Here is a 23,542-nt window from a genome sequence, read left to right as displayed (position 1 = left end):
AAACATGGATGGTTTTATTTTTATTTATTTAATTTCTGCAAGATTCTATTCTTCCCCAAATTCTTTTTATCTATTTATTTTTTAATTCATATGCTTTAAATACCCTCTTGTGAATGTCTACTCAGGAAATGATAGGATTTCTCTTCATCACAAAAATGGTTTCTTTATAAGAAGGGAATAGTACTTTCACTCTGATTTAGCTGAAGGAGGTCTGTCTGTCATTGGTGACATGTTTCAATGTGCAGTGGTTAGTGCCAAAAGAACACAGACTAAGAGGTTTGCTAAAGAGAACATGCACTCACTTCAGCAAACAAACTCTAGAGAATTGCATTTTTGCAAAAGGAGTTGAATACTATTGCTGATTATGGGCTTTGATAAATAGTATTATAGAGAAAAGAACACAACTAGTTTAGTTTTATTCCATTAGTAATTGTTAGGTGTTTTTTCAACTTGGCATAAGTTAAAGACATCTGGGAAGAAAGAACTTTTTACTACTTAAAAAAGCAAAAGCTTAAAATGAGTCTAAATGTGACTAATCTGATTTCCTCTTTTTATAAAATCATCAAAATCATTTTATCATTCTTCAAGTAGAACATTCCCTTGAATATATTAAAAATGGGTAAAGCTGATGGTGATGAGGAAGATAATATTGAAGTAATGATCTGTAATCCACAGCTATTTTGACAGTCATTATGTTATGCAAGTATTAAACTGTTTAATTCTAACAGGTAGGCAGTACTGTGATTTTCATTTTACTGGTAAGAAAACTAATGTCACACAGCGAGTGAGTTTGACATGCCCTTAGAGGTGGAATAAGTGTCTTACTGTCAACCATACTTATTTGTTGTTAACTTTATGCATTTCATCACTATATGTCTTTTAACTCGATAATTTAATCCATTATAACCTTTAAAAGATAATTATGCATAGATAAGTTCTTATTGTAGTATTTTTTAACTATTTTCTAGCTTTCTTGTAGCTCATTTCTTTTTTTCTCCCTGTTTAATAGTATTCCCTGTGGTTAAGGATTTATTCTTGCAATGTGTTTTGATTCCTGGCTGATTATTTAGGTTTGATGTTTCTAAATTTTTGTTTTATGCTTACTATAAAGCTTACAGAAGAATATATTTTATCATAACTTGCTACCTTGAAATGATTGCAAATTAGCATGACCATAAAGAAAGTAAATCTAAATATAACATATTATTCTAAAATATGCTAATAAATGCAAAAATCTCTCACCATTCCCTCCCACGCTGTATATTTTTTCAGTCCTGTCCTTCTAAAGTGTTTGTCTCTTGCTATATTGTAATGAATATTTTAATTTATTTTGTTTTAAGTTTTCTTGATAATGTAAGAAACTCTTCACATACTGTGTTTATAATAGAGTATTCTGAGTGTGTTTGCATAGACACAGCAGTGACTTCCAAAGAGGCATCTGGGTCTCCTCTAGTCTCTAAGGAAGAGGCTGGGGAGTATGTGATCCCCTCTTAGGTACTTTACTTGTTTGTGATGAATGATGAAATTTGGATTAGGGATAAAAAGGGATTTTGGTCACTCTCTGGTGTCAAAGCTGTGACAGGACATGAAAAGCAGATCTGGGGTGAACTTTGAGTGGCGATGTCATCCAGAGCTAAGGTAGAATTGAGTACAGGTTCAAAGCCCACATAGAATTCCTAGAAGGACAAGGACAAACAAACACTGACCAGTCACATGGTCTGGATGGAACCCCTTCAATGTTTTATCCACATACATCAGGAGTTTTTAGAAAATGTTTAGCCAAGATATTGTGATATTTGTTGGCCAGGCTTGTGAATTTTCAGGTGGAAAAACTGAAAAAATTGCTTTAAATAAGCTTAATGAGTTTCCAGAAAAGAGAGAGCTAAGATATAGTACTCTAACAGAAGAATAATACCATGATGAAGCAATTTCTAAAAGTCAAAAGCAATTCTTTGAGGTGAGCACTGGTGTGAGGTATGTCAATAGCAGCATAGATCACATAGAAGAGTCAAATTTGGTCTTGAAACTGGGTATGTGAAAATACACAGCTGGAAGAGAAGAGTGATAAACAGATGAAGAGTAATAAAGGAATGCACTGGGGAATTTGGAACAGCATTGTAGATGGATATGGTAGCCAAAGGGGCCTGAGAATACTAATGAGCTAGAAATCTCATCTAAAAAAAGTAGTAGTAGAATACTTCCAAAAGACAGAAAAGGTTACAAATATGTAAGAACAGGAAAGTTAAAGATCCCCAGTCAGATTTCAGTCAAATCCCTGCACTTTAAAACATCCTCTATTCAAGGCCTGAAAGATGGAAGATAAAGAGAAGATCTGAGACAGAGGAGAACATGAAGCAAAGCAGACAAAGTAGAAACACACGTCGGAAAGTTCTAATTCTCTTCACAACAGATGGAAACAGGAGAAAGCCAGAGAGGATGAGAGAAACTCTTCATGATGCTCAAAGAAAAATTTTCTAGGAGTAACACTGCTGTTCGCAGAGATGGCATTTGAAATGAAGGACACACAGAGAGAGATATTAAAATCCCAAGAAGAGATGGCCCCATCATCTACAAGAAAGCCTGAAAGCCGGTCTTCACACAGCCATCCGGAGACAATGAGTGAGAGGGGAAGGGTGGCAGGTGTAAAATCACTGACAAGAGTAACTGCCATTACATTAAGCATGTGCTAATACTGTAAATATCTAACACAGTTATAGCTTTATGATGAAAATGAAACCCCCAAAGAAATTAAAGAAGTACTTGATGTCAAGAATGAACAACGCGGGAAGATGGGAAGTGGAAGAGCAATCCCTGTGTGGTGGTAATAGTGAGGAAGAGTAGCTTCAAAATAATGGGGTTTTCCTCTGTTTTGTTTGTCGGTGATCAGGTTAAGATGCTTTATTTTCAAAATGGGTTCTTATGGTCCAGGATTTATTTCTTACATGCCTCATGGTAACTGACAGCAAAAGTTCCAACAAGCAAGTGAAGCCTATACACTAAGTTATAAAAACCGGCCATGGTTTTTAAGTGATTTCCCTTTTTAAACTGGATTCCAAAGTAATTACCAACTAATTTGTGATTATCAATTTGATATTAACATTTAGAAGCTAAAAAAATCATGGAGTTAAATAAGAAATATACCTATTTTATCTTCAAGTGCACATATTTTCATTTGACAAGTTCAAAAGTGGCAATTTCATGTTAAATTACTTAAGAAATGATTATTGCTTATTCATTTCAATGAAGAAGAAAACAGAGGCTCTGATATGACCTAAAAGTACTTTATGACAACTTTCCTTGAAAAATGTCACATTTATCTAACCATTCATACAATTTCTTCTCCAGTATAAAATGGTTATTAGTATTCCTTAATTGTTTGAATTTTAAAATTTGAAAATGTTAGCTAATTTGTTCCCAGATAGGTCTGTATATAATCTAGACATAAATATAAATTGAAATAGTTATGTTCAATTTGAACAATTTCCTATCAGCATTTTTAAAAAAAAACAAGAAAATGTAGAAGACAATAAAAACAAGAAGCACTTAATTTTAAAAATGCCAAACAAATACATTTTCTTAAGTCACATTTTTCAAAGATTATTTAGAAATATGATGTGTCCAATTCAATTTTGTAGTGAATGATTTTCTGGGGTGGTTGCATTTCAAGGAGTTCATCCTAAGAATGCTATCCACCAGAGAACAGTTATTTCAGCTAAATAATTGATCGGCAACTCGGAGACCATAATAACTGATGGAATATGTTGAGACAAGGGGTAGTGAAGTATAGCGAATGTGAAATGTACTGCAAACGTCAGGATAGCAAGACACAGAAGAGCCGTTAGAGGTGTTTAATTTTAAGACTTCAAACTGAAAACACATAGTATTATTTAGGCAAAGAATGTGTATATCACACACAAGTTAAAACTAAAAGGTTAAAAACAACAAACCCAAAACACAGGAACAGCAAAACTAACCAAACACCAGCCTGTCAGTCTGTGCTGGCTGGATGATGTGAATAATACACGATAGTTATGGCAGCCACTGATCAACAACTTCATGAGTATCATCTAGTTCAGGCTCCATTTTCTAAACACAATGCTTCTCTCTATAAAACAGGAAGGTAAAATACAGAAAAGTAAAAAAACTTTAATAGGTTTATGTTACCAGCAATCACCACAGTGACCCAGTTTTCTTTTCTTTTTCTCTTCCGAGTAAACTATATGTTACTCCAGTAAATTTTGTATAAAAGTCCCTTAAGGCTACACATGGCTAATGCTTCTTTGGGACACACGTAGCCTGAGGGATGCAGAATTTTCAGGGTCCCTACACTGAATTTCACATTAATATGGAGAAATGTCCTATTAGGATGGAAGGGACCAGCTAGCAGAAGAATTTCCTGATGTGTGAGAAAATGTTTTTGCTGGTATCACGAGCTGTGTGCTGGGCGCACTGTTTATTTGGAGCCCGCTACGTGTGAAAGCTTCACCTTTTCCATTTTTAGAAAATGTGAGGCAGGAAAAGGGTTTTGACAGAGTGCAGAGCCTGCATTTAATCACCTCGATTGAGGGCACCCTACCGCCACTCCCCGTTCTTTTTACATCAGGACACTAGCTGTTTGGGGGAAAATATCCGATTCTGGCTTTCAAACAAAAATATGATTCTGGAAGATTAAAAAATCTGCTTCATAAAGTCATCAGCAAGTAATAAGAAGGAAGATTCACAGGAGCACCTAAGGGTAACCCTCTCTCTCTCTTTCTCTCTCTCTCGCTCTCTCTCTCTCTCTCTTCCCCTACCCCTCTCTCCTCCGATAATAACCTAATATATGGACTTAGCCCACCGCTATCATCTTGTTAATTACTTGGTAGAAGGGTAATGTACTTGTGGAATTCAAAGACAGAGGGATGTTTGTACGGCAGCCCGTGACAAGCTTACTTTCCATGCTGTTGCTCCATGTGCTGTGAAATAAGCACTGTGCTCATTCGTGGTTTTACATTCTTTAGTTTGCATTATTAAAATTTGAAAATGTTAGCTAATTTGTTCCCAGATAGGTCCGTATATAATCTAGATGTAAATATAAATTGAAATAGTTATGTTCAATTTGAACAATTTCCTATCAGCATTTAAAAAAAAAAACAAGAAAAAGTGGAAGACAATAAAACAAGAAGCACTTAATTTTAAAAATGCCAAACAAATAAAAAAGAGGGATAAAAATTTTAACAAACTGATTATTTAATGTAAGCATTCACATTGAATTCTCAAATTGTTGAGTCAATTAATAATTTAAATTCAGTAGAATCAAAACATATTCATGTAAGATATAATACATAAATTTGAATACATTAAAATATGTTATAATAGAAAAGTTTATGATAGAGTTCTTAAATAAGGCGATAAAGATAATGTTAAATTTAGTTATTTAGAACAGAAATTTGTAAGAGTGTATGGTGCATTTATCCCTTTAATATATACCAATTGTAATAATAATTATTATTAGGAGTAAATTTGACATTATTCACCAAAAATTAGTATGTACTACTGTTTTTACAAGAAGAATAAATTTTATGTGTACTATTTAAGAATTAGTTGAGCTATTATGTGTGTCTAGTCTATAAAAAATGATCTAGGTAGCTTTTTATTCTTTTTATTATGATTTCATGCCTTAATAATTCTGTTATTCATTTTTAATATATGTTGATATTATAATATAATTACATTATTTTCCCTTTCCTGTCCTTCCTCTAAACACTTCCATATATATCTCCTTGCTCTCTTTCAGACTTATGGCTTATTTTTTATTGTTATTACATGCATACTTATATATTGTGTGTATACATATATATATATATTGATATTGATATTGATATTGATATTGATATTCCTAAATACATAAAGTCTTGCTCAGTTGGTGTAATGTTAATTTTATTTGTGTTTTCAGGGCTGACCGTTTGGTACTGTATAATGAATTTTTTGTGCTCTTCCCTGGGGAAGCCTATCTCTCCCACTCTCAGGACTCCTTGGTTACCTATCATTCTTTATGTAGGGTCGAGGCCCCATGGTCTTTCCCATCTCCTTCGCCACATCTAACTAGAATTTAAACAATGTCCTTAAAATCATAATGTTGTTGAGTATATCAGACAGGGAGATGTAGAACGTCTGGAATTCTCAGAGATTGTAGTCTTTATTTCATGGGGTTTGTGCCTACATTCAGATGGCATTACAAAACAAAGATGTCAGAATGTAAAGGCAACAGAGAACACTCCCTGTCCCTTCCTTTCATCACATATATTCACATAGTACACCAGTTCACTGGACTCTCAAACCCATCTTTAACATTTACAGATTTTTGACTTTCACTGTAATATGTTCTTTACTGTTCTGTGAAATTTGATTTGATGAGATTACCTTATTGGAGATGATTGGCTTCCTGTTCCAATCCATTAAATAAAATACATAGAAGATTATAATAACAATCAATTATCCTGATAATATTTTCTTCAGTTAGCTTGATATTCATTTACTATTCATAGTCTATTATATAGTGTTAGAATTATTATGAGATTAAAGGAAATGTAACAACATTCTATGTTATTAATTTTATTTCTCCTTGTATATTTAGAAAAATATTTTTTTTTTCATTTCTAGATCTGGGGATCAAAACTAGAGTCTCATGAGTGCTAGGCAAGCATTTATTACTGAGCTGAATCTCCACCTGAAATAGCTTTTCTTAGGAAAATAATTGTCAGACTAATTCCTAGCTGCCAGCTCCCTGGAATTCTTGCTAGTGTAGACAGCACAAAATGAGTCCTGTATAAAGGACAGTTCTTGGCTAGGCAATGTTGACTATCATCTCTGACACTGTGTAGTGTGTGTGTGTGTGTGTGTGTGTGTGTGTGTGTGTGTGTGTGTGCGTGCACGCGTTTGTGTTTTAACATCTTTCTTTCTTTCACCTTTGTGTACTTTCTGTTGTATTGGTCCATAAGTTAGGCTAAACTAGGTTGTACTATGGTATTAAAAAACAAAGACAGAAAAAAGGAAGAAAGAAAGAAAAACACAAAAGTTGACCTCAACATCTGTGTTCCTAGAAACAATAAAGTCTGTATATTGCACATGTTCTCTATCCATCACAAGATAGCTTAGGCTGTGTGTCATAATTCTAAAGTTTAAAAAAAATCCACACTAGTCTCCTGGGGAAGGAAAAGTAGAATGGCATACCATAGCTGGCTACTGAAGCTTCTGCTCACAGGTGACTGGATTCACATGCCACTGTCCCATGAGTGTCAAAACACCACGTATGAAGATGATGATGGAGGAAGTTTGTCTTTGTGCTGTGGTGTTTTCCTATAGTTTGTATGTTCATAATGTTTCAGGAAAGCAAATCATAGATTGTTTTACTCAATAGATTAACATTTTATGTCAATTGCACAACTATAAACCCCCTGAGTTCTAATAAGGTTTTATAGGCATCAAATTATTAGTTTTGAGTTTGGTGTTTGTTTGTGGAGGGGAGTGCTAAGAGGGGCCTATGGGTTCTAGAATGTTAGGTAAATAAGTTCTTTACAAATGGGCTATTACTCATATTTGAATTATTTTTTTAAAAAATTTATACACAAAAATTAAAAGCATAAAATCATACATATAAACAGTAACTTAATGCTTAACTTATGGATATATTATGTGATGTGTAGATCAATTTAAAAATTCCTATCTCCTTAAACATTTATCATTTCTTTGTGATGAAAACTTTTAAAATGAGTTCTTATGCGTTTCTGACATGGACAGTACGTTATTGTTTTCTGTAATCATCCTTTGTGCGATAGCAAACCGGAGCCTCTTGCTCCATCTCAGATGTAAACTAAGAACCCATTGGTCAAACTCATCCACCCCTCTCATCTGTTCACCCCAGCCGCTCATGTCCTCTTCTACCATTAATGTCCTCAGAGCGACAGTTGATGATTCAGTACATGAATGAGAATGTGTGGCACATACAATAAGAACTGGGTTTTGAGTGGACATCACAAGCTGTGGTAGGAAATTTATAGTAGGGAATTTGAAAAAAAATGATTTATCTGCTTTCCCTCTTGGCAAACATATAGGAAGACAGCATATATCTGAGGACTTATTGCAAACTGACTCAAAGATGTTCCTATGTATCTCTTAAAACTCTAATTATTACAAGAGTAAAGATTTAAATGGTACCATGTAACAAAAGAGGGAAAAACATCAGTTTAAAGAAAATTAGTTGAAAATGAAAGCCTTTAGATCAAATGTGAAAAACCACAGACAACATAATTAGCTTGATTTATCGCTAAAGAATTACAAATTAATAGCTGTGTTTTGGGGGAATTACTATCTGGTGCTAGAGACTCAAAATCTTCACTCTTCTCATAATTTTGAATATTTTGTCCTCAGAGTTTGTTCTCATATAGATGGTAATAGAACTTTAGAAAAAATAAATGCTTAGATGTCTAACAGTTGGTATTTTAAAACATGAACTAATTCTTACGCATGATGGAATTAAAATCAACTTGCTAGTGAAAAGCAAATCAATATTATATAAAGTTTCAAAATAAAAACAGTAAATTATGTTGGAAAGCCTCCTTTAGAAGAGTGTCACAAACGTGAAGAACCAATGTTTCAATGATGTCTTTAGCTGTGATTGAATTGAGAGAGAAGCCGACACTTTATTTAATTAGAATCATGACAAAGTCTCCACAACATAAGTAAGGATTCTACAGGGAGGGTTATGCATTTGTCTCTATTGTTCATATGCTGTACTTATGATAGGGTATATTTCTCTTTTTTGCTTTTATTGAAAGTGGGTTTTTACCTCACATAGTATATTCCAATTATGGTTTACCCTTCTTTTGCTCCTCCCATTCGCTTCCCATTTCCCCTCAAATCTGCATTAACCCCCTTTCTGTCTCTCATTAGAAAAAACAACCTGGCTTCTTTGGAATAATAATAAAATAAGTTAAAACAAAAACTAACAAATTGGACTTGGACAAAAAAACACAACAAAACAAACAAACACAAAAAATACAAAAGGAAAAAAGCCTAAGAGAAGACACAAGAAACAGAGGCCCACTCATTCCCACACTCAGGAATTCCATAGCCACACTAAACTGGAAGCCATGATATGTGTGCAAAGGACCTGCACAGTTGGAAGACAGAAGAAAAGAAAATGTAAAAATGTAATAAAATAAATAAGATTTTTTTTAAAAAAGGAAGTGCCCTGACATGACATTATGAGACAAAGTACTTCCAAAGATTCCATTGAGATCATTTTCTATAGTCCATCTACGGCTGGGCATTCAGCCTACCCTTAAGAGTAGTTTGTTTTCCCAGTGAGGCTCCCTTGGAGGAAACTTAATTTTCATTTGCAAGTGGTTATCAGTTGGAGATAGCTTCTGGGGACATTTGTCCACTTCTGCTTTCAGCTCCAGGACCATAACTGGTACAAACTCATGCAAGACCCTGTACATGCTGCCTCAGTCTCTGTGAGTTCCTATAAGCTTTGGTCATGTTGATGTAGAGGACCTTGTTTTCTTGATATCCTCTAATTCTTCTAACTGTTTCAATCTTTCTGCCCCCTTTTTCCCCTGGGTTTCTTGAGCCCTAAGGATTGGGTATAATGAAGACATCCTGTCTAGGGCTGAGAGTTCCAAGGTCTCTTACTCTCTGCATAATGTCTGGCTGGGGGCCTCTGTATTTGTTCCCATCTGCTGCAGGAGGAAGCTTCTCTGATGATGGCTGAGCAAGGCATTGATCCATAAATGTATAACAGAATGTCATTAGCAATCATATGATAGGATATATTTCATAAGGTTCATTTACATGAAAATAATTTGTAGCTATCATGTGATATATATATATGAATAAAAATTTAGAAGATAGTCTTATCAAGTAAATGAATTTAATAATTTAAGTGATAGACGATTATTTAATAACAATTTATATAATTTATATAAACCATTTATATAAATTATTTTCCTTTAATTTTAAAAGAAGATTTTAACATACATTGATTATCAGTGGGGCTTCCTTTATGATCTGTCAAGGGCCCCAGATTATCTCCAATATTTATTCAGGTCAAGTTAACATCTGCTGTAAAACCAAAAAGGTACTTTGGGGCACTATTCATTATGAAGGTCTTATTATTCATTTTTTTCTATGGCCAGTATAATCTTGGTGTAAAATAAAATAGTGAAGTGTTTTGTTTCAAGACTATTCTAAACTAAAAGATGATCATATTCTAAAATGAAGAATGATCAAAGAAAATTACTTACAAGACAGATTCCACAGACGTATGTTGAGCAAATTAAACTTTTTTAAAAAAATCTTTGGTAAATAAGAACATTAGTATGGATGTTGGAAGCTGTATTAGGTCTTCTGAGGCCCAATGTGGCACTAATTTGTTTTGGTGAGCCCCATCCCTAGCATTTCAAATGCATTAGCCTATACCTTTGATGCAAATACCAAATGTGTAATTTAATTTCTCACTTAAAACATTTCCTGAAGTGGACTTGTTGGTGATACAGGCCTGAAACACCAGTTACTCTCCAAGCACTGGAGAGTTGAAGACCAGCCTGTATAACTCAGTAAGACCCCACCTCCCAATGCAAACTATGAAAACAAAAAGATAAGCATGCAGTTCAGTATTGGAATGCTTTCCCAGTATGTGTGAAGCCATAGTCAAAACCCCAAAATGCAAAAACATCCTAAGTAATTAAATTTGTTTAATAAGTATTCTAAAAGTAATGATAAATAATATGATTTAAAATTAATAAATTGTACACACTTGAATGTAATTTAAATATTAAAATATTTGTTTTATTAGAAATATTATCAGTCTATTATTTTGAATCAAAACTATTTGGAACCCTGCATGGTACATAAAAATAAATCCTAATTGATAATTTTTGACTTATTCTAAGCGATTGCCCAAATCTTATCTTTTCTTATGATAGACAGAAAAAAGAAAGAGAAAGAAAAGAAAGATGAGAAATGGGGGAAGAGAAAGATGTTTTAAATTTGAAATCAACTTTCCTACCAATATTAATGACAGTTTTCAGTGTTTCTAATAAATGTACTGTGGTTTTTAAATTAAATGGCCAGTATCAGTTTCATTTTTCAAAACTCTTAGTAAATCATTACTTAATAAAAACAGGTTCAGCGGAGAATGAATGCTTTATTTGTTCATAGTACATCAGTGCAAGAACCACCAGACATTGTATTTGTCAAAGTCACAATCCCTTTAGAGTTTCCAGGAGAATGCCAGGATCAAAGAGAAGAAACAGATAAGATAAAGAATTTTAATCTATTTGTATTAGGAATTTCCCATTTAAGTTTCCTTGTTTCTGTCATTTTACAGCAATTTAAAAAGTTTACTCCTTAGGAATCTTTACCTGACACTAATGGAGCGCCTTTTGACAGACTTTTTTTTTTTTTTTGTAGAAAAATTATATAGTGTGGATTATAAAAAGGAACTGTCAGGTTGAAACAGTTACTTTGTGTCTGTGGTTGTATCATTGGCTCCTCTAATCTTCTCCAGAGAGGTTGGCCAGCTCATCTGTGCAGGATGCTCTCTGGGCTATCAAGGTTGTGGACAGCATATCCTGCCAAGTAAATACATCTAACTATAGTTGTAACTAGTTTTTTGAGGTATAGTCTGTTTAGTAGAGTGATATTTTATCAATATTGTGATTGTACTGTGAGGCCTTTTTTATGGAAATAAGCTGTTTTTGTTATAATATTTACAGTGTGTGTGTGTGTGTGTGTGTCTGTGTGTGTCTGTGTGTGTGTGTCTGTGTGTGTCTGTGTTTTTTGCACTGTCTCCACTTAACTAGTATATTTTTATAGAGTAGGAAATTATGTTTATGGGATAGGTGTCAACAATATTTGTAGTTCTTGTTTTGAATTTGGTCACAGCAGTCCTTGAATTACATCTTGCACCACTGCCTCCAACCCATCACCCTACTCTCTCACAATTGATGACTTCATCTGTTTCTGGATATTCTGCATATGATCTAACCTCAGAGCACTCTTGTTTATTGCTCCTTTTTTAATTCCTAATACTTTATCAAGATATTCACAAAGTTCTTCATATTGCAGATGAAATGTCACCAAGAGGACATCCCTAACCAGGTCTACTATCGTTGCTCCTCTTATTCCAATTCTCTATGTATGCTAGAAGGAAGTCCACATATGACAGACACCTTTCTCCTCCAGGCCAGCAGTGCAAGAGGAAGAAAAGACTGCCTTTATGCTAACCTAGAAAGATCTTTCTTAGAAGACACCCATTTTCAGGTCAAGAGTGCAGTGGATACCCCTAATTCCTGGACATTCCTAGCAAAAACATCATAACATCCCTTTGATCCTACTGACACTCAGACTAATCACTATGGTCTGTTTGGGGAAACTCGGGACTTACCTTATCATGCCCACTTTCTTGCTTTATGTCAGTCACTAAATAGAACCCAGAACTTTCATGTCATCGCCATCACTAAAACTAATCCTGATCCTCTACTTCTGTCTCCTGATTGTCTCCTGATGCTCTCTGGACCTCACCAACAAAGCCTTTCTATCTTCAAACACTTTTGTGTATTCTCCCTTATCTTCTTTGCACCTGAAGCCTCCTGACTGCTTCTCACACCATCTTTCAAGAGGCAGCTATTTCCTCCTAACACCACTTAAATCATTAAGATTGGAGGTGAGATAGCACTCTATTAGCTCCTCAGCCCCACATCCTGAGGAGTCTCTTTTCTTCTCCCAAAGCCTGAAGGTTACGTCCCCATGACATTAAGAGATAGCCTTTGTGCCCTGCTATCCCTCTTCCATCTTCTATTTCTTTTCTTTTCCAGGCTGGATGCTAGGCAAATGCTGTATGCTCAGCCTAATTCTTCCACCCAATTATGCCACTTTCCCTCATTGTTAAGAGTTAAGCTTTTCCTATCTAACTTCCTCAGGCTCTGTCCTTATTATGTATTATAGGAACTTCATATCTACGCAGAGGAAGACTGTGAATGTGGCTCAGTGATAGTTGTCTCTCATGAGATTTTGATTGCTAACCATGGTACCAGGAAAATGAAAAACTCTAGATAGACCAGACTTCAGAAACACTCCTCCTGCCACAAGGCCTTTTTTCAAACCCTTAGTCAGTTCCTTAAAACAATCTGACTACCCTGTAATACACACATCCAACAGATGTTTAAAGTGGCATTGACATTGGTCTTCACAACTGGATTAAAGAATTATCCTTTTGCTTAAACCAAGGCTTACTTTTTTCTCTAATTTTTTTCACATAGCAAGAGTAATAATAAATACCCATTGACTCTAAAAGAATAGCATATAGTTCTCAAAAATACAGCAATATAAAATACTCTTTATTTCTCAAAATTGTACAGTTCAAAGGACATAGTTCTAGCTATGAAGTAGCTGTTAGTTCAATACTTAGAACATAACACACTACTGGTTCTTTGAACTTTGATAACATTAAGTTTAATGAGATAAATCTTTGAATCTTCTGAATCTCCACTTCTCTACTACTCTTTTGTTTTGAGCAACTTATTCTTTCTAAAAATAAAATATTAAATCTTGGATCATATTCTAATTATTTTTATTTGTTTTTTTAAGTTCTTTTTATTATTTATTCAATGTGATAGATATCTAGTCACTCTTACAAAGTGTGTGGTATAGTATAATGAAATTGCTTAAGTTTGTTTTGAACTTTTATTTAAAAATTTCAGTCGTGACTCTTACCTCACCTTTTGTCTTTAGTCAGAATAACAATCTAGATCATGAATACAAACCTGGGGTTGAAGTGAAATCCGGTTATTTGCTGCCAGTAGCATGATGGGAATGTTTAGCTGTGAGGTCAGTTGGAGCCTTTCAACATTGATGAAAGGCTGAGAACATCCCAGCATTAAGACAAAGCAGTAGAGTGTGCTAGGGTTGCAGCTTCTTCTACGAGAGCCCCAAACACAAATTATTTCAAGGGTCCTCAATATGCTTAGTGAATATAAATTGTTAACTTGTTCTGTGGAGTCAGAGAAGATGGTGCCGAAGTTAATGCATCCCTGCTACAGCCCCTTTCCTGGATTGCCATTTTACAGTTCTAGTAAAGATATGAAAGGAGTTCAAGGCCTTTGAGGGTAACTTTTGGTTTTGAGAAATCGCTGCTTAAGATGCCTAAATGTTGAATTTAGACTGAATTCTAACAATGATCATGTTATTTTTGTAGGCACTTAAAATGTTCAGGTCCTTAAAATAACAAGTTGGACTGAAGAAATGTTTCTCTGGCAGTAAGAACTTAAAGGAGGTAAGATTCTTTTTAAATATATGGTTTTTGGATATTAACAATTCTCATAAAAATTAGATGTACTGATATATATCTTTGTGGGTAATTTAGAAGATACATTTTATAAGTTAAGAGCACTTCATTTTGTCACAGAATACTCTTCTGTGGAATGACTTGGACATTTGAGAGAGTTCCAACATTTTAAGAAAACATTTTATAGGAAGGCCACATTTCAGTTTTAGAATAAATACCAGAAAGTTGATTGCTGCTATTTTTTAATAAAAGGATTAATAAATCCTCATGCTTCCGAATTTCTCTAGGTTGACCACTTTTCTCAGAGGCTTCCCAAGAGAGGTAACTGGTCTGTAGGCATATTGCCATTCAGAAGAACCCTCTGGCTAACCTGCCCTGTCTGTATTTCCTGGGGCACATATGGTTACTATCAGTCAGAACCCATTCAAAGACTGCAGAGCCAAAAACAAGGGCGCTAGTCAGGTTCCAACTGTTATCTTAATTTTCACCAAAGATGTGAAACTGAACTATCTGCCTTAAAGCAAACCACAGTAGGAGTCCTGAATGTGAACACACAAGTTATTTTAGCTCATTTCAGCATCATCTCAAGATTTGTTTTTGTATAAATTAGGGAGACCACTTAGCAGTGTTGAATTGTGATTCTGCCTTGTTGTGCACGTTGTTATTAAGGAATCGGGAGAATGAACACAGGAGTTAAAAATGTGTGTGGAACTGGAAAGGAGAAACCCAAACATGGACTTTGTGTGTGTTTCTTTCTTACCTTAAGGACCATTGAGTAGAATAAGATTAATTCATGAATTTTATTTTAATTTTAACTTTCCAATTCTCTTAGATTTCTTTGGATTTTATTATTCTTAATGCAAAGAAGTAAAATTTCCCTGTATATTTCATACTAATATGAAGAAAGTAAGACTATGTTTGTGAAGCCAATGTTAGAACGGCCATGTGGAGAAACCTCTTACATCAGCAACACGTTAAACATATAAGGTCCATACTCACTGATTCCAGACTATATTAGAATTGATAAGCTTCATAGCACATTGTATGGATTTTTAATTCTCTTACTAAGAATGTAATATTTAGTGTTGGCACAACAGTAAAACTACATATTGTTAGAATGATCTCATTTTCAGCTCCCTCTGCCCATACTAATTCCCTGGATGGGTTTTTATGGATGTAGCATACACACCAAGATTAAACATTTAATTTCTTTTTACCAAATTGTCAGTTTCTGATTCTCTGATTATAACATCTTCAAAAGACACAAAATTAGGAGGGAATATACAAAAGGTGCGTTTGTCAGGCATGAGTTAGACAGCATTCTACATTTGTGAAAATAAAATTGCAATTTGGTGTGGCTTTAGTGCCTGTCATAATAGTCTTTTAGTGTTGAATCAAATAAAGAGCAAGTATCTTAAGAATCAATTCATAAAAACTTCAACTGCACATATTGAGTCTCACATCACTATATATAATTAATAATGTACATTATTGGGTTGAAAGGAAGTAGAGAGTAGAATGAAAACTTATGAATATTGGTAAAAAACTCAGTGTCAAATATGACAAAAAAATTTAAATTAATTCCCAGATATTATATGTAATAGGCATCATGAAAAATTGAATTTATATCTTGATGTTTTGACTATTTTAAGTATACTTAAGCCAGTATACATATATATCATTTATATGGAAAATCTGGTATACTCATCTCAAGGTGTGAGTCATGTGGCCTTCATTTTATCTTTCTTTTCCCTCAACCCTCTTATTAAAAATTACAGAAAAATATGTATTTATTATGTATAATTCAGGATTTTACAGTGCATAGATGATTCACATTTCCTACATTTTTGCCACTCGTGGTTACTTTTATCAATTAACACTCACTTAACATCTATTGTTGTAATTTTTTTAAAGAAAACAATATATTTGCTGTAGTTGCTGTGCTGCTCACCAGCTTCCTGAATGTTTTCTCCTATCCGAAGTAGAATTCTGAAATGAGACATAACGGAATGAAAACTTAGGGGTATCTCTGCTCTTTACCAACACAGGTGAAGCTAGGGACAGCAAGTTAAACCAAGTAAGCTAGGCACAAAGAGACAAATGCTTCATGGTTTCTTTTATTTGTGAAATATAAAAATGTGTCTCATAGAGGTAGTGAGTGCAATAATCATTACCGAAAGTGGAGAAGTTCAGGGATTTTAAAAAATGCTCTGAAATTTTGAACAAAATAATATGAATGGGATTTTTACTCTTAGCAATAGAAATGAAAGTTTTATTTAAACATTTAAGGTTAGATGGATGATATATTTTGCTGGTTCAAATATTTATATTGTTGAAAAATATATATGTTTAAATAATGTGAACATGGCAAGATCCATGATTCCTTTTTATACTTTTTTCCTTAATGCAAGAACAGTTCTGCCATTATGGAGTGCTGGCTGCATCCTTTCTCAGGTGTGTTTGATGTTAAATAAATTCTAGATTTATTATATGCCAATATCATATTGTTGAGTGCTCACTGAAGAAGGACAAAGACATCAAGGAGGCTATAGGTGAGAGAAGGAAATACTGACAGAGAAATGAGGAAAATAAAATCCCATGTCACTTCATAAGGAAAATTAAGAATGTGTGGATGTGAAGGAAGAAGGTGTAATCACAATGCTGAGATGAACAGTGGTCTATAATTGCCACTGGGTTCAAGGTTGAAGGCCCTCATTTTCAGCCCACTCATTCCAGCCCCCTTCTCTCCTAGATCCACTCTCATCTCTGCTTCCCTTCAGAAAGAGCAGACCTCCAAGATAAGACTACCAAACAGACGAAATAAGATACAATAAGTCAAGGGTAAAGCCCTCATATGGAGCCTAGACAAGGCAACCCAATAGGAGGAAAAGAGTCCCAAGAGCAGGCCAAAGAGTCAAAGACATACCCCCACTTCCACTGTTAGGATTCCCACAAAAATACCAAGATAACAGCCATAGCATATATGCAGAGAACCTGGTACAGAGCCATGCCAGCTTGCTGCTTCAGTCTCTGTGAACCCATGTGATCTCTGCTTAGTTGATTATGAGGGCCATGTTCTCCCGGTGTCCTCCATCACCTCTGACTCTTATAATCTTTCTGCCCTTCTTCTGTGGGATTCTCCTATCTCCAAGAGGAGAGACCTGATGGAGAGCCTCCAATTTAGACTCTCTCTCTGAATATTGGCTGGCTGTAGGTCTCTGCATCTGCTCCCATCTGTTGCCAGAGAAAGCCTCTTAGATGACAACTAGACATGACTCTGATCAGAATATCATTAGGAATCATTTCATTGATTTTTCTTTTCTTTTCTTTCTTTCTTTTTTTTCCAGTCGTGTTTGGTTGCCCACTCCCACACATTCTGTGCCTCCATTACCCCAACACATCTTGAGGCTGGACAGATTGTAGGTGGAAGGTTTTGTGGCTGGGTTGGTGTCCAGGCTTCTCTTCCCATAGCCTGCAGAGTACCTTCCTAACAAAAAGAGACAAGAATGTGGGGGCAAAGGCACCATTCAGGCACCAGCTCGACCTCTCTGTGTTCAATGAGCTGTGTGGATGCTGTCCTCAGCAACAAGGCTCCTCTGTCAATTTTCAGAGAAAAACTTTTTATTGTAGCATGAGCCTGGATTGTTTCGGGATCTCCACAGGAACCTCTCAGCCAACAACTCAACCAAATGTAACCCAATTCCACCACAGGAAGCCTTGCCTGGCTACAAAAGATGGGCATTTCAGACTCTGTATCTTCCATTACTAGGATTCCTCACTAGGATCTCACTTATAGATTCCAGGAAGTTTCCACTGTACTAAGTTTCTACACACCTGCAATGTTCCCCAATTCCAGCTGTATCTCCCTCTCCCTTCATGCTGCTCCCCCTTCACACACACACCCAATCATTCCTTTACCTATGCCTTCCTGCTCCCAGTCTACCCATAAAACTTTCCCCTTCCCAGGGAGGTCTATGTATCCCTACTCCCAGAATAATTTTAATATTATTCAATTAACATCATTATTTAGAAATACCTATACTTGTGTGTATGAGTATCTAATTTTATTGCTAAATTTTATTCTGTTAAGTGTTTATAATGAAGTTATTTTTTTCAAGTCTAGTGGTAGTTGAGAATAAGTTTTATTTTGAGTGTTTTTAAATTGATTTTCTATGAGTTATTGCAGATAAATGTATTTGTTTCTCTAGGAGAAAAATTCCCTTGGAAAATGAGGGACATTTCACAGAAAAAAGTTTGATGGGTGAGAAATAGACCAAATGTTTTAGTGAGCTTTCCTGATGATTTGATAATCGTAACAAGACAAAAGCAACTTCAGTAAGGAAAGGTGGATTGTGCCTCAGGATTCAAGGACACGGTCTGTCATGTTGAAAAGACATGCTTACAAGAGCTGGAGGTAGTTGTTGGTTCACCAAGTGAACATAATCAGGAAACAGAGAGTAGGGAACGCTCGTATTCAACTAGCTTCCCCCAAGGCTGGTGAATAGTGGTGCTGCCCACATTTAGAGTGAATCTTCCCACCTCGTTTAATCAAGATAATCCCTCATCGACATGCCTGATAGTTTCCTCCTGGGTGATCATAGATCCTGCCATGTTGATAGCCAATAGGAACCATCACATTGTTCAGTACAGTTGCTCTTCACAGAAAGATGATTAGTGCTTTATAAAGTGACTGGATTCAGGAGCTTCGTATTCCTCTTTAGATCCAGTGGTGGGGTTTTTTTGCTTATTTGCTTGGTTTTATTTGTTTGTTCCTGGATTCCTGCTTATAGCATCTGACAAAAATCTTTTCCTGTTGTTATAAAATTGTATCTTTCATTCATTATGCAAATTATTGCTTCCTGTATTCTGTGGTGATATTTGCATTACAGTATTCTGTGCTTGTTTTATGGATTCTCATGCATTTATGCTTTGGGTATCTTCTTGCTGAATTGGCACTTTTATCATTATGTAATGCCTGCTTTATGGTAATGGTTTGAGTTTACATATATTACAGGTGGTATGTTAGTTTGTTTTCTGTTGCTGTGATAAGCACCATGACAGAAAGCAATGAGAGAACCAAGGATTTAATTGAGCGTACAGTTGTAGTGTCTCATGAAGTGAGTCAGGGCAGCAACTCAAGCAGGAACATACAGGCAGAAATGGAGCAGAGTCATAGAGGCAGTAGCTTACTCAGCCGACTTTATCCATACAACCCGAGTCCTAAAAATCTTGATATTTAACTTACTTAATATCTCCATTAATTTTAGTTTACGTCCATGACTCCATTTTGTATTCTTATTATTTTAACGAATGAATTTTTTTTTTACTTTGTCTTTCACATTTTCTGTTTAAATTATCATTTACTTTTTCTAGTCTGAAGTACCAACAGTTTCATCTACCTGTATGCTTCTTTGTCTTGTCGCCTGTTCACATATAACAAATGTATTTTATTTCTAGAGAATGTCAATCATATTTTGTTATATTCTGTGTTTTCCTCATAGTCTTTGTCTCCTACAAGTTCTTTACTGATTTATTTCATATGGTATTGTTTGCCAATTTCCATATGTCAAGTAATTTGCTGTTAGACATTGGTGTTGATGAGTGAGATCTCAGAGCAGCTCTGTAAATGCTGTTATGCCTGGAGATAAGATTGAGGCTAGAATGGGTTAGAGGGTGTGTTGTAGATCACTACATTGAAATTTTCATTGTGGACCCAAAATGATGCATATAGAATGCTTTGTCTAGTAATTTCAGGTTTCTCTGGTAGCTTGCATAGATTCATTACATTTGATAATTATTCATATTTTCAGAGCAATCTAAGGATGTTGATACTTTCATAGCAATTCCTATGTCTGCCAGTAGGATTTACATCCAGTACTAATCAACTCTCCATGTCATTAGCTATAATTGTCTTGCTTATCCTAAGTTTGCCAACTCTCCTTCTTTACGTAAATTGATTTAATGATAATTTGTCATTCTCCAAAGTTCTGGCAATGCTCTACTTTGTGATTGCATTTTATCATTCTCTTGGACTTAAGGGATGAATAAATTTCTCTTTGTTTTTATACTCTGCTATCCCTTCCTCTGGGGTTAAGGGAGGCAGAGGAAACTTGCCTGGTTTAATTGGAATTCGCATGATAATCTTAACAAATAATCAAGTACATTTTACTTAGTCCCACTTCTCTCCAGTATTATTATAAATGACAACAATGTGTATCCACAGGCCTGATGGGGATGGAAACTCCCCCCTCTACTTCTCAGAAACAGATGTCTAAATTGACAATAAGTAATATGTCTTTTTTCTTTTCTGACCAAATTTTAAGCATCATTTTATATAATTATTGGCACCTATACCGCAGTAAGAGATGGAAAACTACATCTGTCCATTTTAATTCAAGCTAAGTTGCTTTAGTAAGAAGTCGATAGAGGAGGGTTTGGACATTGGCTTGCTGAAATGATGCTTTGGGATGGTCTGCAGATTTCATTACTCATGTTATTTCTGTTCTACTATTACTATAGGTAATTGACTATAGTTTAAGTGGGAGTATAGACTAAAATACAGTTGCAGTTCATCTGGGTTTCATCAAAACTATATCCCTGTTGGGCCACAACTGGCCTTTGAAACAATTTATGTCTACAAGTAATACCCAGATTCACTGGGGAATTGCCTGAGGTCTGAGGAAGTTGCTATGGAAACAGCCCCAGTCCTTTCTTCTTCAGTAATTACTTTACAGAATTTAACCAGAAATAAATGTAACAATGAAGAAATAAGTGTAAGGAAACAGTGTATTAGTAATAGTTATATCTGAAGAATGTTGTTCATAAATCCATGTTTTCAATGTAACCATTTAGTCTACACTTCAAAGCTGGGACTTAAAACCTCACTTTTTATGGGTTCAACACTTACTCTACTTCGTTCTAAATACATGGATACCAGTTCCCTTGAGTTTCCACCATCAAGTTCTTGGTATTGTTGTTCCAAAACTGCAAGCTAAAAATTCCAAACCAAACCATTGAATTATTTTTCACCAAGAGACAGGATTTCAGATGAAATCTCTAAACATTCTGCATTTTAATTCTGCTTTCTCAAACATGATTAGATATCCCCCCCAAAAAAACTGTGGGATTATATTCAGATAATTGCCTTACTGAACAGGACTATCAGGCTGACACTTTTCTGAGTGACTTTAAAGAGCCTTACACTGCTCAGCTGTGATCCTTTTAACTATAAATTTCAATATTAACATGGAAAATAATAATAGTAGTAAAATCTAAAATAATGGTCCATTAACGTCTTATAATATTAGGATTTTCAGAATTTCGAATTCTCATTGGATATTGAAAGTGAAGCTACCACAAAAAGCATATGCAAAATACAAAGAGGAATAAAATAACATATTCACAATCATAAAATCACAGGCTATCAAGACATTACAGCTCACATGAGTAATACCAATTACATACAGTTTTATAATTTAATTATTACCCTAACTTGCTTTGTTGAGCAGACAGAATTCCTCATATAGTACTAACTACTGGAGGACAGGCACTCTGCCCCATATTCAGTAGGAAAGAAAACATGATACCTATATAATCAAGCATTTACATGTGTATACTAGATAGCATGAAAAGTGAGTATTCTTTCAATTCTTTCTATTACTCTCATTTAATTTCTTAATGATTAGAAGAATATATTGCCTGAAGTTGTCATTAAAGAGAGGGGCAGTTGGATGGAAATATGGTTCCATCATGTGGTTATTTCAATTGGGCTACCTTATTCATCACTATGAATCCCATTCCCCAAACTAGCTAACTCTATTCAAACTCTGGGCTTCCCCTAAATATGTCTTCTGGAAAAATATCAATATTTTGTAATACTCAGCACATGTACAATGCTGTTTAATATATGACTTTTACAAATTCCTGCGTCATTTGGGAACTGAAATTCTGTTCATTAGTGTTTTATTCACTAGTAATTGCTTAGTTAACATGTTGATTATTTTATTAGACAAATTTTTGTTAGAATATCATGTGTGCTTATTTACATAATTTCTTATTGTTTCTAATAATATGTAATAGTATGTGTCTATAAAATGGCTTTGACAAGTATCTATAGACTTTGTTATTAAACCCAAGGATACATGATAATATCTATTATCATTACCTTAACATGTTGATTGATTTTTTTCCTCTCAGAATCATAAGAAAAAGCCTTAATTATATCTTAAAGCAGAACATAGAAGATGTGATATACTAGAGAGAAAGGGAGGTAAAAGTTAGAGTATCCAAGTATATAATTGCTATGTTTTTATACATTAGTTTCTTTTTACCAAATAAATGAAAATTAGGACTAAAATACTACTTAGAGAAAAATATTCACAACCCCAGTATAGAGAAGAAAGAAATAAGAAAGGCAAACTGATTTGTCTCAAATCACATACTAAAGAAAGCCTATATATGGAAATAAAAATTTTGAGCTTTAGTAAGAAAGATTATTTTCCCTTACTGGAAGCATGTGTTATTCATTTTCAATATTTTCCAAATTTGAAAATGTATTCTTTTGAAAAAATTTGCCCCAGGCAGAAGATAAATCATGACATTTACATTCTATGAAGGAAGTAAATCTTTACTTTTACTTCCTGGTTAACAACACAGAGTCAGCCCACAAAAGTAATGAACCTGATGTCACTCATCCAACAAAAATGATACTGTCAGCATTTTGATTAATTTGTATTTTAAATTAAGAGACCACCGAGTTACAGTAATATTCTAGACCAATTGCTAGTCTAGACTTTGATGCTAGACGGAGGTGTTTCCTGAATTAAGTCCTTTCATATCCCACAGGCTAAGAGCACACACATCTGAGATGTGTTAGTTGAAATTCCACTCAACTATTGATTGCCAAGTTTGGATGGAATGATCACAATAGAAATGTAAAGAAGCTAAGAAAAATGTCACATTATAATCCACAGCTGACAGACAGGGCACACGGAGAACAGAGGAAAAGGAAAAATTCTCCACATGCTCCAGTCACCATCTTAAACTTGAAGTTTATCTATTTTTAACAGGGGTGTCAGGGAAATTGGAAAGGAGTTTTAAGATTAAGCAACTAATAAATTTACTTATTGCAGAGATATTTTCTGAACTTCTTTCTGTGGGGCACAAATAACTATACATATATTATTCCTTCTCTGGAAGTCTGAGTAGACAGAG

The 23,542-nt window shown here is 34.7% G+C and overlaps 1 protein-coding gene across 1 annotated transcript in view; it reads left to right on the top strand.

Moving 5' to 3' along the window:
• Positions 1-23,542, top strand: part of Sema3a (semaphorin 3A) — a 357,767-nt gene that overhangs the window by 40,503 nt on the left and 293,722 nt on the right. The window contains exon 2 of the mRNA XM_059257268.1: positions 14,240-14,317. The gene's annotated coding sequence lies outside the window, so the exon portion shown is untranslated. The remainder of the gene's footprint in view (positions 1-14,239; positions 14,318-23,542) is intronic.

Source organism: Peromyscus eremicus, chromosome 3 (assembly GCF_949786415.1).
Source record: "Peromyscus eremicus chromosome 3, PerEre_H2_v1, whole genome shotgun sequence".
In the NCBI taxonomy this organism is placed as follows: Eukaryota; Metazoa; Chordata; class Mammalia; order Rodentia; family Cricetidae; genus Peromyscus; species Peromyscus eremicus.
Note: the sequence above shows the minus strand (reverse complement) of the source record. Positions and strands in the feature narration are given on the sequence as shown.